The following is a 17,380-nucleotide window of genomic DNA, read 5'->3' as shown; positions in this document are numbered from 1 at the left end:
CCAGGTGCTGTAAGCCTTTTCTTCTCGACTTCGGTGCGATGGCCGTCCACACTGAGAAGAAAGTAGCACCACGGAACAGGGGGCTTGCAACACACAAGTGAAACCATGAGAGGCTGCTCCCGCAGAACAGGAGCAGAAAAGAAGCGCAGTATGTCGTCGGTAATAAGAGCTCTCTGTATCCTCCTCAAGAAGGGCAGAGGTGAATCCACGCATCCCAACAGACAATAAAACAGCATAAAAAAGGAAATCAACAACATATGTGTCTACGTGATATCATACAAAAAGACTATGACAAATAATATTGCCTTGGCAAGGATGGCTCATGCTGGTGATAACAAATTTCTCCGAAAGAAGCACGTGTAAGCTGTTGGTTAGGGGGCACATTGAACTTTGCTCCATCAGGCCCGTGTGTGCAAAGAAAAGTATATCCATTGATTGACTTGTCTCCGTTGGACATCAGATTTGTTGGAGTGAAGAATAAAAGCGGCCTCGACATTTGGAAAGACGTGAAAGGAGCGAGCCCTCACACCCCAGAGTGTACATAGCGAGGGCACATGTATAAAAAGCTTGTGCGCATCAGCATTTGTGGCTTACGGCCATACCAGCCTGACAACGCCCGATCTCGTCCGATCTCGGAAGCTAAGCAGGGTCGGGCCTGGTTAGTACTTGGATGGGAGACCGCCTGGGAATACCAGGTGCTGTAAGCCTTTTCTGGTGCTGTAAGCCTTTTCTTCTCGACTTCGGTGCGATGGCCGTCCACACTGAGAAGAAAGTAGCACCACGGAACAGGGGGCTTGCAACACACAAGTGAAACCATGAGAGGCTGCTCCCGCAGAACAGGAGCAGAAAAGAAGCGCAGTATGTCGTCGGTAATAAGAGCTCTCTGTATCCTCCTCAAGAAGGGCAGAGGTGAATCCACGCATCCCAACAGACAATAAAACAGCATAAAAAAGGAAATCAACAACATATGTGTCTACGTGATATCATACAAAAAGACTATGACAAATAATATTGCCTTGGCAAGGATGGCTCATGCTGGTGATAACAAATTTCTCCGAAAGAAGCACGTGTAAGCTGTTGGTTAGGGGGCACATTGAACTTTGCTCCATCAGGCCCGTGTGTGCAAAGAAAAGTATATCCATTGATTGACTTGTCTCCGTTGGAAATCAGATTTGTTGGAGTGAAGAATAAAAGCGGCCTCGACATTTGGAAAGACGTGAAAGGGGCGAGCCCTCACACCCCAGACTGTACATAGCGAGGGCACATGTATAAAAAGCTTGTGCGCATCAGCCTTTGTGGCTTACGGCCATACCAGCCTGACAACGCCCGATCTCGTCCGATCTCGGAAGCTAAGCAGGGTCGGGCCTGGTTAGTACTTGGATGGGAGACCGCCTGGGAATACCAGGTGCTGTAAGCCTTTTCTGGTGCTGTAAGCCTTTTCTTCTCGACTTCGGTGCGATGGCCGTCCACACTGAGAAGAAAGTAGCACCACGGAACAGGGGGCTTGCAACACACAAGTGAAACCATGAGAGGCTGCTCCCGCAGAACAGGAGCAGAAAAGAAGCGCAGTATGTCGTCGGTAATAAGAGCTCTCTGTATCCTCCTCAAGAAGGGCAGAGGTGAATCCACGCATCCCAACAGACAATAAAACAGCATAAAAAAGGAAATCAACAACATATGTGTCTACGTGATATCATACAAAAAGACTATGACAAATAATATTGCCTTGGCAAGGATGGCTCATGCTGGTGATAACAAATTTCTCCGAAAGAAGCACGTGTAAGCTGTTGGTTAGGGGGCACATTGAACTTTGCTCCATCAGGCCCGTGTGTGCAAAGAAAAGTATATCCATTGATTGACTTGTCTCCGTTGGAAATCAGATTTGTTGGAGTGAAGAATAAAAGCGGCCTCGACATTTGGAAAGACGTGAAAGGGGCGAGCCCTCACACCCCAGACTGTACATAGCGAGGGCACATGTATAAAAAGCTTGTGCGCATCAGCCTTTGTGGCTTACGGCCATACCAGCCTGACAACGCCCGATCTCGTCCGATCTCGGAAGCTAAGCAGGGTCGGGCCTGGTTAGTACTTGGATGGGAGACCGCCTGGGAATACCAGGTGCTGTAAGCCTTTTCTTCTCGACTTCGGTGCGATGGCCGTCCACACTGAGAAGAAAGTAGCACCACGGAACAGGGGGCTTGCAACACACAAGTGAAACCATGAGAGGCTGCTCCCGCAGAACAGGAGCAGAAAAGAAGCGCAGTATGTCGTCGGTAATAAGAGCTCTCTGTATCCTCCTCAAGAAGGGCAGAGGTGAATCCACGCATCCCAACAGACAATAAAACAGCATAAAAAAGGAAATCAACAACATATGTGTCTACGTGATATCATACAAAAAGACTATGACAAATAATATTGCCTTGGCAAGGATGGCTCATGCTGGTGATAACAAATTTCTCCGAAAGAAGCACGTGTAAGCTGTTGGTTAGGGGGCACATTGAACTTTGCTCCATCAGGCCCGTGTGTGCAAAGAAAAGTATATCCATTGATTGACTTGTCTCCGTTGGACATCAGATTTGTTGGAGTGAAGAATAAAAGCGGCCTCGACATTTGGAAAGACGTGAAAGGAGCGAGCCCTCACACCCCAGAGTGTACATAGCGAGGGCACATGTATAAAAAGCTTGTGCGCATCAGCCTTTGTGGCTTACGGCCATACCAGCCTGACAACGCCCGATCTCGTCCGATCTCGGAAGCTAAGCAGGGTCGGGCCTGGTTAGTACTTGGATGGGAGACCGCCTGGGAATACCAGGTGCTGTAAGCCTTTTCTGGTGCTGTAAGCCTTTTCTTCTCGACTTCGGTGCGATGGCCGTCCACACTGAGAAGAAAGTAGCACCACGGAACAGGGGGCTTGCAACACACAAGTGAAACCATGAGAGGCTGCTCCCGCAGAACAGGAGCAGAAAAGAAGCGCAGTATGTCGTCGGTAATAAGAGCTCTCTGTATCCTCCTCAAGAAGGGCAGAGGTGAATCCACGCATCCCAACAGACAATAAAACAGCATAAAAAAGGAAATCAACAACATATGTGTCTACGTGATATCATACAAAAAGACTATGACAAATAATATTGCCTTGGCAAGGATGGCTCATGCTGGTGATAACAAATTTCTCCGAAAGAAGCACGTGTAAGATGTTGGTTAGGGGGCACATTGAACTTTGCTCCATCAGGCCCGTGTGTGCAAAGAAAAGTATATCCATTGATTGACTTGTCTCCGTTGGACATCAGATTTGTTGGAGTGAAGAATAAAAGCGGCCTCGACATTTGGAAAGACGTGAAAGGAGCGAGCCCTCACACCCCAGAGTGTACATAGCGAGGGCACATGTATAAAAAGCTTGTGCGCATCAGCCTTTGTGGCTTACGGCCATACCAGCCTGACAACGCCCGATCTCGGAAGCTAAGCAGGGTCGGTCCTGGTTAGTACTTGGATGGGAGACCGCCTGGGAATACCAGGTGCTGTAAGCCTTTTCTTCTCGACTTCGGTGCGATGGCCGTCCACACTGAGAAGAAAGTAGCACCACGGAACAGGGGGCTTGCAACACACAAGTGAAACCATGAGAGGCTGCTCCCGCAGAACAGGAGCAGAAAAGAAGCGCAGTATGTCGTCGGTAATAAGAGCTCTCTGTATCCTCCTCAAGAAGGGCAGAGGTGAATCCACGCATCCCAACAGACAATAAAACAGCATAAAAAAGGAAATCAACAACATATGTGTCTACGTGATATCATACAAAAAGACTATGACAAATAATATTGCCTTGGCAAGGATGGCTCATGCTGGTGATAACAAATTTCTCCGAAAGAAGCACGTGTAAGCTGTTGGTTAGGGGGCACATTGAACTTTGCTCCATCAGGCCCGTGTGTGCAAAGAAAAGTATATCCATTGATTGACTTGTCTCCGTGGGAAATCAGATTTGTTGGAGTGAAGAATAAAAGCGGCCTCGACATTTGGAAAGACGTGAAAGGAGCGAGCCCTCACACCCCAGAGTGTACATAGCGAGGGCACATGTATAAAAAGCTTGTGCGCATCAGCCTTTGTGGCTTACGGCCATACCAGCCTGACAACGCCCGATCTCGTCCGATCTCGGAAGCTAAGCAGGGTCGGGCCTGGTTAGTACTTGGATGGGAGACCGCCTGGGAATACCAGGTGCTGTAAGCCTTTTCTGGTGCTGTAAGCCTTTTCTTCTCGATTTCGGTGCGATGGCCGTCCACACTGAGAAGAAAGTAGCACCACGGAACAGGGGGCTTGCAACACACAAGTGAAACCATGAGAGGCTGCTCTCGCAGAACAGGAGCAGAAAAGAAGCGCAGTATGTCGTCGGTAATAAGAGCTCTCTGTATCCTCCTCAAGAATGGCAGAGGTGAATCCACGCATCCCAACAGACAATAAAACAGCATAAAAAAGGAAATCAACAACATATGTGTCTACGTGATATCATACAAAAAGACTATGACAAATAATATTGCCTTGGCAAGGATGGCTCATGCTGGTGATAACAAATTTCTCCGAAAGAAGCACGTGTAAGCTGTTGGTTAGGGGGCACATTGAACTTTGCTCCATCAGGCCCGTGTGTGCAAAGAAAAGTATATCCATTGATTGACTTGTCTCCGTTGGACATCAGATTTGTTGGAGTGAAGAATAAAAGCGGCCTCGACATTTGGAAAGACGTGAAAGGAGCGAGCCCTCACACCCCAGAGTGTACATAGCGAGGGCACATGTATAAAAAGCTTGTGCGCATCAGCCTTTGTGGCTTACGGCCATACCAGCCTGACAACCCCCGATCTCGTCCGATCTCGGAAGCTAAGCAGGGTCGGGCCTGGTTAGTACTTGGATGGGAGACCGCCTGGGAATACCAGGTGCTGTAAGCCTTTTCTGGTGCTGTAAGCCTTTTCTTCTCGACTTCGGTGCGATGGCCGTCCACACTGAGAAGAAAGTAGCACCACGGAACAGGGGGCTTGCAACACACAAGTGAAACCATGAGAGGCTGCTCCCGCAGAACAGGAGCAGAAAAGAAGCGCAGTATGTCGTCGGTAATAAGAGCTCTCTGTATCCTCCTCAAGAAGGGCAGAGGTGAATCCACGCATCCCAACAGACAATAAAACAGCATAAAAAAGGAAATCAACAACATATGTGTCTACGTGATATCATACAAAAAGACTATGACAAATAATATTGCCTTGGCAAGGATGGCTCATGCTGGTGATAACAAATTTCTCCGAAAGAAGCACGTGTAAGATGTTGGTTAGGGGGCACATTGAACTTTGCTCCATCAGGCCCGTGTGTGCAAAGAAAAGTATATCCATTGATTGACTTGTCTCCGTTGGACATCAGATTTGTTGGAGTGAAGAATAAAAGCGGCCTCGACATTTGGAAAGACGTGAAAGGAGCGAGCCCTCACACCCCAGAGTGTACATAGCGAGGGCACATGTATAAAAAGCTTGTGCGCATCAGCCTTTGTGGCTTACGGCCATACCAGCCTGACAACGCCCGATCTCGGAAGCTAAGCAGGGTCGGTCCTGGTTAGTACTTGGATGGGAGACCGCCTGGGAATACCAGGTGCTGTAAGCCTTTTCTTCTCGACTTCGGTGCGATGGCCGTCCACACTGAGAAGAAAGTAGCACCACGGAACAGGGGGCTTGCAACACACAAGTGAAACCATGAGAGGCTGCTCCCGCAGAACAGGAGCAGAAAAGAAGCGCAGTATGTCGTCGGTAATAAGAGCTCTCTGTATCCTCCTCAAGAAGGGCAGAGGTGAATCCACGCATCCCAACAGACAATAAAACAGCATAAAAAAGGAAATCAACAACATATGTGTCTACGTGATATCATACAAAAAGACTATGACAAATAATATTGCCTTGGCAAGGATGGCTCATGCTGGTGATAACAAATTTCTCCGAAAGAAGCACGTGTAAGCTGTTGGTTAGGGGGCACATTGAACTTTGCTCCATCAGGCCCGTGTGTGCAAAGAAAAGTATATCCATTGATTGACTTGTCTCCGTGGGAAATCAGATTTGTTGGAGTGAAGAATAAAAGCGGCCTCGACATTTGGAAAGACGTGAAAGGAGCGAGCCCTCACACCCCAGAGTGTACATAGCGAGGGCACATGTATAAAAAGCTTGTGCGCATCAGCCTTTGTGGCTTACGGCCATACCAGCCTGACAACGCCCGATCTCGTCCGATCTCGGAAGCTAAGCAGGGTCGGGCCTGGTTAGTACTTGGATGGGAGACCGCCTGGGAATACCAGGTGCTGTAAGCCTTTTCTGGTGCTGTAAGCCTTTTCTTCTCGATTTCGGTGCGATGGCCGTCCACACTGAGAAGAAAGTAGCACCACGGAACAGGGGGCTTGCAACACACAAGTGAAACCATGAGAGGCTGCTCTCGCAGAACAGGAGCAGAAAAGAAGCGCAGTATGTCGTCGGTAATAAGAGCTCTCTGTATCCTCCTCAAGAATGGCAGAGGTGAATCCACGCATCCCAACAGACAATAAAACAGCATAAAAAAGGAAATCAACAACATATGTGTCTACGTGATATCATACAAAAAGACTATGACAAATAATATTGCCTTGGCAAGGATGGCTCATGCTGGTGATAACAAATTTCTCCGAAAGAAGCACGTGTAAGCTGTTGGTTAGGGGGCACATTGAACTTTGCTCCATCAGGCCCGTGTGTGCAAAGAAAAGTATATCCATTGATTGACTTGTCTCCGTTGGACATCAGATTTGTTGGAGTGAAGAATAAAAGCGGCCTCGACATTTGGAAAGACGTGAAAGGAGCGAGCCCTCACACCCCAGAGTGTACATAGCGAGGGCACATGTATAAAAAGCTTGTGCGCATCAGCCTTTGTGGCTTACGGCCATACCAGCCTGACAACGCCCGATCTCGTCCGATCTCGGAAGCTAAGCAGGGTCGGGCCTGGTTAGTACTTGGATGGGAGACCGCCTGGGAATACCAGGTGCTGTAAGCCTTTTCTGGTGCTGTAAGCCTTTTCTTCTCGACTTCGGTGCGATGGCCGTCCACACTGAGAAGAAAGTAGCACCACGGAACAGGGGGCTTGCAACACACAAGTGAAACCATGAGAGGCTGCTCCCGCAGAACAGGAGCAGAAAAGAAGCGCAGTATGTCGTCGGTAATAAGAGCTCTCTGTATCCTCCTCAAGAAGGGCAGAGGTGAATCCACGCATCCCAACAGACAATAAAACAGCATAAAAAAGGAAATCAACAACATATGTGTCTACGTGATATCATACAAAAAGACTATGACAAATAATATTGCCTTGGCAAGGATGGCTCATGCTGGTGATAACAAATTTCTCCGAAAGAAGCACGTGTAAGCTGTTGGTTAGGGGGCACATTGAACTTTGCTCCATCAGGCCCGTGTGTGCAAAGAAAAGTATATCCATTGATTGACTTGTCTCCGTTGGACATCAGATTTGTTGGAGTGAAGAATAAAAGCGGCCTCGACATTTGGAAAGACGTGAAAGGAGCGAGCCCTCACACCCCAGAGTGTACATAGCGAGGGCACATGTATAAAAAGCTTGTGCGCATCAGCCTTTGTGGCTTACGGCCATACCAGCCTGACAACGAGCCTTGATTGCAATCAGGTGCGACAGAGCAGGTGGAGTGAAGCGTGACAGAGTGAAAGTTTCTGAGTGTTTGAGCAGTTTTCCTTATCAGTTTCTTTGATAAGTTTAATTTCGGAAGATTTTTTTACCCCCCTGCAGCCTTTGCTGTTCGGGGGGGAGTTTTCATTTTGTGTTTTTTTTTGCGGTAAATGTCCCTGAGAGACCGCATGGTTTTGAACAAAGAACTGAAGAACGGCACTGAAAGGAGAATGGATGGTGACACAAACAAAGGAGACGAAAGACTGGAGCGTGAGAGAGCGGAGGAACTGAAGGAAAAGAGAGCAGAGACGGAGGGGACGCAGAAGGAAAGTCTGAAAGACAACATGGACACACAACACAAGGAACAACATAAAGCAACGGAGCCACGCTACAGTAAGGAGCTGACAGTTGTGGTGGAGCTGATCGGTGAGGACAAAATCACACTAATGGAATTATTAAGAGCTACACAGGACATTTGTGGACTGGTAGAGGGTTGCAGATACACAGGAATCAACAAATATGAAATAACTATGAATCAACAACACGGGAAAGACAGACTGCTGGATGGATTTAAAATTAAGGGCACAAGGGTGATGGCAAAGGAACTCACAAACAATGAAATGGTGGTTTCGTTCATAGGGCTGCCAGTATATATCACAGACCAGGAAATACATCAAAAACTGTTGGACTGGGGGGTGAAGGCAGTTTCGCCCATCAGGAGGAGGATGTGGCCAGGGACAAGAGTGGTGGAGGGGACACGTTATGTTAAGGTGCAGTTCACAGACACAGTTAAATCACTGCCATATTCAACACGCTTTCACACGGAGACAGGTGCACAGTTTTTTAGGGTGATACATGACCGTCAACAGAAGGTGTGTAGGATGTGTCTACAACCTGGACACATTCTGCGGGAGTGTCCAGACTTTTTGTGCAGAAGATGTGGGAAACAAGGACACTATGCAAGGGAGTGCGACAGGGATGAGCAGCAGCGAGGATGGGAGAGAGGGAGCGAAGAGACGCCCGATGAAGAGGAGGGGGGGCGGCAGGCTGAAGGAGGTGGACGTGAGGAAGCTGGAGCCGAGCCGAACAATGAGGGAGAAGACGGTGAGCAGACTGGAGCGGAGGAGAGCGATGTGGGAGGAGGTGGCAGCGGAGACCAGGAGAAGGAGGACAGAGTGCAGGATGGAGAAGAAGAGGACGAAAGGATAGTGGAGGAGACACCGATGGGAGCTGGAGGACAGATGGAAATGGAAGAGATCGGTAGCAGCATGGACGGTGCGGTGAAAGAGCTGGACGGAGGAGAACAGAGAGGTGAAATGATGGAAAGAAGGAGACGAGGGGGGGAGAATGGAGGGAACAATGGTGGGACTAAGAGGGGAAATAAAGGGGGAAATAGGGGGTCACGGGAGAACACTGAGGAAGGGGGACGAGGGTGGGTGTGGGAAGTTTCTGACATAACAGGGAGTGAGGGGGATGATATGGATGAGGTGGCTGATAACAGGAAAAGACCGCTGGGGAGGAAAGATAAAAGACAAGGTAAAGTTAAAAAAAAGTGTGATGATGATGTTTGAAATTCTTTTCTGGATTTTTTTTCCCTTTATGATTAGCATCTCTTCTCTCAATGCTAATGGGCTGAGAGACAGCAACAGGAGACAGCAGACCTTGCTGGTGTGTGAGGCAGACATCATATGTTTACAGGAAACACACTGGGATGATGGATGTATGAGAGAGATTGAGAAGGAATGGATGGGAGAGATGTATGTGAATAATGGGAGTGTAAAATCCAGGGGGGTGGCAATTTTAGTGAAAAGGGGAGTGGTTGAGAACGTCAGAGAGTGTGTGGATGATGGGAATGGAAGAGTGATAGGGATTAATTTTGAGTATATGAGTAAAGAGTTCAGACTGTTGAATGTGTATGCACCAAATGAGGAGAAAGAAAGGAGGAGTTTTTTTGAGGCACTGGGAGGGTTGTGTGATGAGAACTGTTTGGTAGTGGGTGACTTTAATGTGTGGCGTGGAAGGTTGGATGCGTCTGCAAGCGTTTGTTTTAAAAATGATTCATCCAGGAGGGCTTTGGAAGAAGTTATGAGGGTGAATGGGCTGATTGATGTGTGGAGAGAGAGGAATCCAGAAGGGAGGTGTTTTTCAAGAAGACAGGTGGTGAAGGGGGTGTTAAAACAGAGCAGGATTGATTTAGTATTGTGCACAAAGGGAACAGCTGATATGATCGGGAGGATAGATTATAAGGTTACTGCACTGAGCGATCACATGGTGGTGGGCTTTAGTTTAGGTCAAGGTTTTAAGAGGAAAGGTGGGGGTGTGTGGTGTTTGAATGGTGGATTGTTGAAGGATGAAAGGTACAAAAATAAAGTGAGAGAATGTATAATGAGGAGGAAGAATGAGCGTATGTATGAGGAGGATACAGGGACGTGGTGGGAGAGTGTAAAGGAAGAGATAAAGAAATTGAGCATAGGATACAGCAGAGGGAGGAATAGGGTGGAGAGAGAGAGAGAGAGAAGGTTAAGAGAAGAGTTAGCTCAGGAGGCAGAGAGGGCAGATAAGGAGGAAGGTCGCGATTTGGGAGAATATATTAGAATTAAAGATGAGCTGAAGGAGATAGAACAGAAGAGGTGCCAGGGAGCCATAGTTAGAAGCAGAGCTAGAAATGTGATCGAGGGAGAGAAATGTACAGGGTTCTTCTTGGGGTTAGAAAGGGCAAAGCAGAAGAAGTGCTATTTAGAACAGGTGGAGGGTAAGGATGGAGAGAAGATCACAGATTTTGTGGGGATAGTTGAGAGAATAGAGAGTTTTTACAGGGAGTTATTTAGGAAAGAGGAGGTAGAGGAAGAGAGCAAGAGACAGGTATTGGATAAGATGAAAGCTAGGATCAGTGAGGAGGACAGGGAGATGTGTGAGGGAGAAATAGGGACGGGAGAAATCGAGGCAGCGATAGGTGGATTAGGAAGGAACAAGAGTCCAGGGTTAGATGGCTTAATAGGCGAATTTTACATAGAATTTAAAGTAGAATTATTACCAGTGTTGGATAGATTGTTTAGATGGATTGAAGAGAAAAATGAAATGCCGGTTAGTATGGTGACAGCAGTAGTTAGTATTATACATAAAAAAGGGAGTAGGGATAGATTAGAAAACTATAGACCAATTAGTATGTTGAACAGTGATTATAAAATACTAGCAAGAGTGTTAGCTAACAGGATAAAGAGGGTCATAGGGACGGTGGTGGGATGCACACAGGCTTATAGTATACCAGGTAGGGATATAGCGGACACAATATGTAGCATAAGGGACACGATAGATTATATGAAGAGGGATGGAGGAGGGATAGTTGTAAGCTTAGACTTAAATAAGGCATTTGACAGGGTAGATCATGGATATTTATACGGGGTGTTAGGAAAAGCGGGTTTTGGGCATAGGTTGGTCGGGTGGATTAGAAGGATGTATGATAGGGCAGTTAGTTGTGTTAAAATAAATGGGTTAGTCACAGACACATTCAGGTTAGAGAGGTCGGTGAGGCAGGGGTGTCCGTTGTCAGCTCTGCTGTACTCTTTATCGGCAGAGCCGCTAGCGGCGCTGCTGGCGGGTAATGACAACATCAAGGGCATAGAGTTACCAGGAGGACGGGTGAGTTTGTTATATCAATACGCAGATGACACGACGGTTACAGTCAGAGATAAGGAAAGTGTGGTGGAGCTATTGAAGAGTGTAGAGATGTATGGGAGAGCATCAGGGGCAAAACTAAATGTAGAAAAGTCAGAAATCATGTATATAGGTGGAGGGAGAGAAGGGAGGGTGGAGATAGGACTAAAAGAGAAGAAGGACTATTTCAGGGTGTTGGGAGTGAATTTGGGGATAGAGGACAGAGAAGGGAGAGATATGCAGTTTGAGGGGATAGTGAATGGCATTAGGAAGACGTTAGGGTTTTGGAAGCTTAGAGGGCTGAAGCTGAAAGGCAAGGTGGTGGTTGTGAATGCACTGATAATGAGTAAGCTTGTGTATGTGATGAATGTGCTAGATGTGCCTGAGAGGGTGGTGAAGGAGGTGGAGAAAATGGTGAGTAAGTTCTTGTGGGGTGGGAGGGGAGTCAGGATAGCTAGAGAGGTGTTGGAAAATGAGTATAAGGATGGAGGGTTGAAACTGATTAATGTAGAAAAGAAAAAGAAAGCACTGAGGGTGAAAATGATGGTGAGGTTATTAAAGAATAGAAGAGATCACATATGGAAGATTTTTTTACAGGAGGCAATTAACAAATGTGGTGGATGTGGTGAGAGTGGAGTGTTTATGGAGCTGAAGAAAGGAATGTTGAGTGGAGTGTCTGAGTTTTACAAAGAAGTACTGGGAGCCTGGGGAGAGTTTGTGAAATGTGTGCAGTATGACTGTAAGAATGTGAAACAGGTGTGGAAGCAACCAGTGTTCCTAAATCCCAAAATCACATCTGAAGGGAACACAATATATAACAGGGTGTTATGGAGAGCAGGGTTTAGGCTGGTGAGGGATTTAGTTTATGAGTACGTACCAGGGTTTATGAGGGCTCAGGTGCTGGTAGATGAGGTGAGGGAAAAGGGTGATGATATGTGGTTGGGCACGGCTGAAGGGGTGATGGAAAAGATTAAGGATGGGATGCCGCGAGAATGGCTCAGTATGATTGGGAGAGAGGCTGTGGTGGAGGAAGGAGGTGAAATGGAACTGTATGTGGGGGAAGGCGAGAGGAGAGTGAGTCTGATGAGTGTGAAAACAAGAGTGATGTATAGATGCCTAAGGGGGAGAGAAGTGAGGAGACCGGCTGCAGAGAAAGTATGGGAGAGGGTAATGGTTGATATGGATGTAAAGAAAATTTGGGAGAATCTGAGAGTGAAGTGGAACAGTAGTGAATGTGAAAATTTTGATTTTCTTTTACGTCACAATAGAGTGTTTAATAATTTAATAATCAGTAAGTTTGATGCGAATGTGAAGAGGGAATGTGATGTGTGCAGTGTGGCAGTAGAAACATGTATGCACGAGTTTGTTGAATGTGGTGAGCTGGGGGAATATTTTGGGAAAATGAAAGAGTTAATCAGCAGATGTTGGGTGGGAGGGCTGGTGGAGAGAATGGAGTGGAGAGAGCTGTGGTTGTTTGGGGTGACTGGAAAGGTGAAAGGATGCAATGTGAACTTGCTAAACTATGTATTGAGCCATGCAAGGTTTGCTGTCAAGCTGAGGAGGAATATAGCCCATTATGAAGAGAAGAGAGTGGATGTGTGGAGAGTGTTCAAGAGTATCACAAAAAGGGACATAAAGGTGATTTTTAGTTACGTTGGGGAGGAGGAATTTGTCACTGGATTTGTGGAAGGGAGTACATTTATTGAGATTGGGGCTGATAGGACACTGATATTTGATTTTGATTAAAGATTTGTTATCACAGAATATTGTATGAGTTATTTTCATTGTATTAGGGCAGACTGCAGTCTGTGTCGTATCTTTTTTTTTTTTTTTTTATGTGATCTTGTTTTAGGTTGGCGGCTTATGGACTCTTTGCTGATGTGGTGGATTAAATGTACCACTGTCCTGAGTTGGGGGGATTTTGTACAATGACCTGCCTCACTGTTATTTACCGTGCATTTAAATTTGTCAGACATTAGGTCAAGTTACATAAGACATTTTGCCAGCTGTTTTTTTTTGTGTTTGGAGATGGGAAAAGATGTATTGATATGTACACTATGTGCAAAGTATATAAGATATGATGTGTGTAAATAATTTGTATATTTTTTACATAATAAAGAAAAAAAAAAAAAAAAAAAAAACAACGCCCGATCTCGTCCGATCTCGGAAGCTAAGCAGGGTCGGGCCTGGTTAGTACTTGGGTGGGAGACCGCCTGGGAATACCAGGTGCTGTAAGCCTTTTCTGGTGCTGTAAGCTTTTTCTTCTCGACTTCGGTGCGATGGCCGTCCACACTGAGAAGAAAGTAGCACCACGGAACAGGGGGCTTGCAACACACAAGTGAAACCATGAGAGGCTGCTCCCGCAGAACAGGAGCAGAAAAGAAGCGCAGTATGTCGTCGGTAATAAGAGCTCTCTGTATCCTCCTCAAGAAGGGCAGAGGTGAATCCACGCATCCCATCAGACAATAAAACAGCATAAAAAAGGAAATCAACAACATATGTGTCTACGTGATATCATACAAAAAGACTATGACAAATAATATTGCCTTGGCAAGGATGGCTCATGCTGGTGATAACAAATTTCTCCGAAAGAAGCACGTGTAAGCTGTTGGTTAGGGGGCACATTGAACTTTGCTCCATCAGGCCCGTGTGTGCAAAGAAAAGTATATCCATTGATTGACTTGTCTCCGTTGGACATCAGATTTGTTGGAGTGAAGAATAAAAGCGGCCTCGACATTTGGAAAGACGTGAAAGGAGCGAGCCCTCACACCCCAGAGTGTACATAGCGAGGGCACATGTATAAAAAGCTTGTGCGCATCAGCCTTTGTGGCTTACGGCCATACCAGCCTGACAACGCCCGATCTCGTCCGATCTCGGAAGCTAAGCAGGGTCGGGCCTGGTTAGTACTTGGGTGGGAGACCGCCTGGGAATACCAGGTGCTGTAAGCCTTTTCTGGTGCTGTAAGCTTTTTCTTCTCGACTTCGGTGCGATGGCCGTCCACACTGAGAAGAAAGTAGCACCACGGAACAGGGGGCTTGCAACACACAAGTGAAACCATGAGAGGCTGCTCCCGCAGAACAGGAGCAGAAAAGAAGCGCAGTATGTCGTCGGTAATAAGAGCTCTCTGTATCCTCCTCAAGAAGGGCAGAGGTGAATCCACGCATCCCAACAGACAATAAAACAGCATAAAAAAGGAAATCAACAACATATGTGTCTACGTGATATCATACAAAAAGACTATGACAAATAATATTGCCTTGGCAAGGATGGCTCATGCTGGTGATAACAAATTTCTCCGAAAGAAGCACGTGTAAGATGTTGGTTAGGGGGCACATTGAACTTTGCTCCATCAGGCCCGTGTGTGCAAAGAAAAGTATATCCATTGATTGACTTGTCTCCGTTGGACATCAGATTTGTTGGAGTGAAGAATAAAAGCGGCCTCGACATTTGGAAAGACGTGAAAGGAGCGAGCCCTCACACCCCAGAGTGTACATAGCGAGGGCACATGTATAAAAAGCTTGTGCGCATCAGCCTTTGTGGCTTACGGCCATACCAGCCTGACAACGCCCGATCTCGGAAGCTAAGCAGGGTCGGTCCTGGTTAGTACTTGGATGGGAGACCGCCTGGGAATACCAGGTGCTGTAAGCCTTTTCTTCTCGACTTCGGTGCGATGGCCGTCCACACTGAGAAGAAAGTAGCACCACGGAACAGGGGGCTTGCAACACACAAGTGAAACCATGAGAGGCTGCTCCCGCAGAACAGGAGCAGAAAAGAAGCGCAGTATGTCGTCGGTAATAAGAGCTCTCTGTATCCTCCTCAAGAAGGGCAGAGGTGAATCCACGCATCCCAACAGACAATAAAACAGCATAAAAAAGGAAATCAACAACATATGTGTCTACGTGATATCATACAAAAAGACTATGACAAATAATATTGCCTTGGCAAGGATGGCTCATGCTGGTGATAACAAATTTCTCCGAAAGAAGCACGTGTAAGCTGTTGGTTAGGGGGCACATTGAACTTTGCTCCATCAGGCCCGTGTGTGCAAAGAAAAGTATATCCATTGATTGACTTGTCTCCGTGGGAAATCAGATTTGTTGGAGTGAAGAATAAAAGCGGCCTCGACATTTGGAAAGACGTGAAAGGAGCGAGCCCTCACACCCCAGAGTGTACATAGCGAGGGCACATGTATAAAAAGCTTGTGCGCATCAGCCTTTGTGGCTTACGGCCATACCAGCCTGACAACGCCCGATCTCGTCCGATCTCGGAAGCTAAGCAGGGTCGGGCCTGGTTAGTACTTGGATGGGAGACCGCCTGGGAATACCAGGTGCTGTAAGCCTTTTCTGGTGCTGTAAGCCTTTTCTTCTCGATTTCGGTGCGATGGCCGTCCACACTGAGAAGAAAGTAGCACCACGGAACAGGGGGCTTGCAACACACAAGTGAAACCATGAGAGGCTGCTCTCGCAGAACAGGAGCAGAAAAGAAGCGCAGTATGTCGTCGGTAATAAGAGCTCTCTGTATCCTCCTCAAGAATGGCAGAGGTGAATCCACGCATCCCAACAGACAATAAAACAGCATAAAAAAGGAAATCAACAACATATGTGTCTACGTGATATCATACAAAAAGACTATGACAAATAATATTGCCTTGGCAAGGATGGCTCATGCTGGTGATAACAAATTTCTCCGAAAGAAGCACGTGTAAGCTGTTGGTTAGGGGGCACATTGAACTTTGCTCCATCAGGCCCGTGTGTGCAAAGAAAAGTATATCCATTGATTGACTTGTCTCCGTTGGACATCAGATTTGTTGGAGTGAAGAATAAAAGCGGCCTCGACATTTGGAAAGACGTGAAAGGAGCGAGCCCTCACACCCCAGAGTGTACATAGCGAGGGCACATGTATAAAAAGCTTGTGCGCATCAGCCTTTGTGGCTTACGGCCATACCAGCCTGACAACGCCCGATCTCGTCCGATCTCGGAAGCTAAGCAGGGTCGGGCCTGGTTAGTACTTGGATGGGAGACCGCCTGGGAATACCAGGTGCTGTAAGCCTTTTCTGGTGCTGTAAGCCTTTTCTTCTCGACTTCGGTGCGATGGCCGTCCACACTGAGAAGAAAGTAGCACCACGGAACAGGGGGCTTGCAACACACAAGTGAAACCATGAGAGGCTGCTCCCGCAGAACAGGAGCAGAAAAGAAGCGCAGTATGTCGTCGGTAATAAGAGCTCTCTGTATCCTCCTCAAGAAGGGCAGAGGTGAATCCACGCATCCCAACAGACAATAAAACAGCATAAAAAAGGAAATCAACAACATATGTGTCTACGTGATATCATACAAAAAGACTATGACAAATAATATTGCCTTGGCAAGGATGGCTCATGCTGGTGATAACAAATTTCTCCGAAAGAAGCACGTGTAAGCTGTTGGTTAGGGGGCACATTGAACTTTGCTCCATCAGGCCCGTGTGTGCAAAGAAAAGTATATCCATTGATTGACTTGTCTCCGTTGGAAATCAGATTTGTTGGAGTGAAGAATAAAAGCGGCCTCGACATTTGGAAAGACGTGAAAGGGGCGAGCCCTCACACCCCAGACTGTACATAGCGAGGGCACATGTATAAAAAGCTTGTGCGCATCAGCCTTTGTGGCTTACGGCCATACCAGCCTGACAACGCCCGATCTCGTCCGATCTCGGAAGCTAAGCAGGGTCGGGCCTGGTTAGTACTTGGATGGGAGACCGCCTGGGAATACCAGGTGCTGTAAGCCTTTTCTTCTCGACTTCGGTGCGATGGCCGTCCACACTGAGAAGAAAGTAGCACCACGGAACAGGGGGCTTGCAACACACAAGTGAAACCATGAGAGGCTGCTCCCGCAGAACAGGAGCAGAAAAGAAGCGCAGTATGTCGTCGGTAATAAGAGCTCTCTGTATCCTCCTCAAGAAGGGCAGAGGTGAATCCACGCATCCCAACAGACAATAAAACAGCATAAAAAAGGAAATCAACAACATATGTGTCTACGTGATATCATACAAAAAGACTATGACAAATAATATTGCCTTGGCAAGGATGGCTCATGCT

General features: G+C 47.0%; 13 non-coding genes and 3 pseudogenes across 13 annotated transcripts in view; all 16 read left to right on the top strand.

Moving 5' to 3' along the window:
• Positions 1–16, top strand: part of LOC139328163 (5S ribosomal RNA) — a 119-nt gene extending 103 nt beyond the window's left edge. Inside the window, exon 1 of the ribosomal RNA XR_011601755.1 lies at positions 1–16. This exon is cut by the window's left edge and continues 103 nt beyond it. This is a non-coding gene — a ribosomal RNA (5S ribosomal RNA).
• Positions 17–588: 572 nt separating this feature from the next.
• Positions 589–707, top strand: LOC139328162 (5S ribosomal RNA). The gene has a single exon (XR_011601754.1). It is a non-coding gene; the product is annotated as a 5S ribosomal RNA (ribosomal RNA).
• A 591-nt stretch (positions 708–1,298) lies between these two features.
• On the top strand, positions 1,299–1,417 carry LOC139328161 (5S ribosomal RNA). The gene has a single exon (XR_011601753.1). It is a non-coding gene; the product is annotated as a 5S ribosomal RNA (ribosomal RNA).
• A 591-nt stretch (positions 1,418–2,008) lies between these two features.
• LOC139328160 (5S ribosomal RNA) lies at positions 2,009–2,127 on the top strand. The gene has a single exon (XR_011601752.1). It is a non-coding gene; the product is annotated as a 5S ribosomal RNA (ribosomal RNA).
• Positions 2,128–2,699: 572 nt separating this feature from the next.
• LOC139328159 (5S ribosomal RNA) lies at positions 2,700–2,818 on the top strand. The gene has a single exon (XR_011601751.1). It is a non-coding gene; the product is annotated as a 5S ribosomal RNA (ribosomal RNA).
• A 591-nt stretch (positions 2,819–3,409) lies between these two features.
• LOC139328416 (5S ribosomal RNA) lies at positions 3,410–3,518 on the top strand (annotated as a pseudogene).
• A 572-nt stretch (positions 3,519–4,090) lies between these two features.
• LOC139328158 (5S ribosomal RNA) lies at positions 4,091–4,209 on the top strand. The gene has a single exon (XR_011601750.1). It is a non-coding gene; the product is annotated as a 5S ribosomal RNA (ribosomal RNA).
• Positions 4,210–4,800: 591 nt separating this feature from the next.
• Positions 4,801–4,919, top strand: LOC139328295 (5S ribosomal RNA). Its single transcript, XR_011601879.1, has one exon. It is a non-coding gene; the product is annotated as a 5S ribosomal RNA (ribosomal RNA).
• Positions 4,920–5,510: 591 nt separating this feature from the next.
• LOC139328415 (5S ribosomal RNA) lies at positions 5,511–5,619 on the top strand (annotated as a pseudogene).
• Positions 5,620–6,191: 572 nt separating this feature from the next.
• LOC139328157 (5S ribosomal RNA) lies at positions 6,192–6,310 on the top strand. Its single transcript, XR_011601749.1, has one exon. It is a non-coding gene; the product is annotated as a 5S ribosomal RNA (ribosomal RNA).
• Positions 6,311–6,901: 591 nt separating this feature from the next.
• LOC139328156 (5S ribosomal RNA) lies at positions 6,902–7,020 on the top strand. The gene has a single exon (XR_011601748.1). It is a non-coding gene; the product is annotated as a 5S ribosomal RNA (ribosomal RNA).
• A 7,119-nt stretch (positions 7,021–14,139) lies between these two features.
• Positions 14,140–14,258, top strand: LOC139328291 (5S ribosomal RNA). Its single transcript, XR_011601875.1, has one exon. It is a non-coding gene; the product is annotated as a 5S ribosomal RNA (ribosomal RNA).
• A 591-nt stretch (positions 14,259–14,849) lies between these two features.
• On the top strand, positions 14,850–14,958 carry LOC139328414 (5S ribosomal RNA; annotated as a pseudogene).
• Positions 14,959–15,530: 572 nt separating this feature from the next.
• Positions 15,531–15,649, top strand: LOC139328154 (5S ribosomal RNA). The gene has a single exon (XR_011601746.1). It is a non-coding gene; the product is annotated as a 5S ribosomal RNA (ribosomal RNA).
• Positions 15,650–16,240: 591 nt separating this feature from the next.
• Positions 16,241–16,359, top strand: LOC139328153 (5S ribosomal RNA). The gene has a single exon (XR_011601745.1). It is a non-coding gene; the product is annotated as a 5S ribosomal RNA (ribosomal RNA).
• A 591-nt stretch (positions 16,360–16,950) lies between these two features.
• On the top strand, positions 16,951–17,069 carry LOC139328152 (5S ribosomal RNA). The gene has a single exon (XR_011601744.1). It is a non-coding gene; the product is annotated as a 5S ribosomal RNA (ribosomal RNA).
• The last annotated feature ends 311 nt before the right edge of the window (positions 17,070–17,380 follow it).

Source organism: Chaetodon trifascialis (genome assembly GCF_039877785.1).
Source record: "Chaetodon trifascialis isolate fChaTrf1 chromosome 24 unlocalized genomic scaffold, fChaTrf1.hap1 SUPER_24_unloc_1, whole genome shotgun sequence".
Classification (NCBI taxonomy): Eukaryota; Metazoa; Chordata; class Actinopteri; order Chaetodontiformes; family Chaetodontidae; genus Chaetodon; species Chaetodon trifascialis.
Note: the sequence above shows the minus strand (reverse complement) of the source record. Positions and strands in the feature narration are given on the sequence as shown.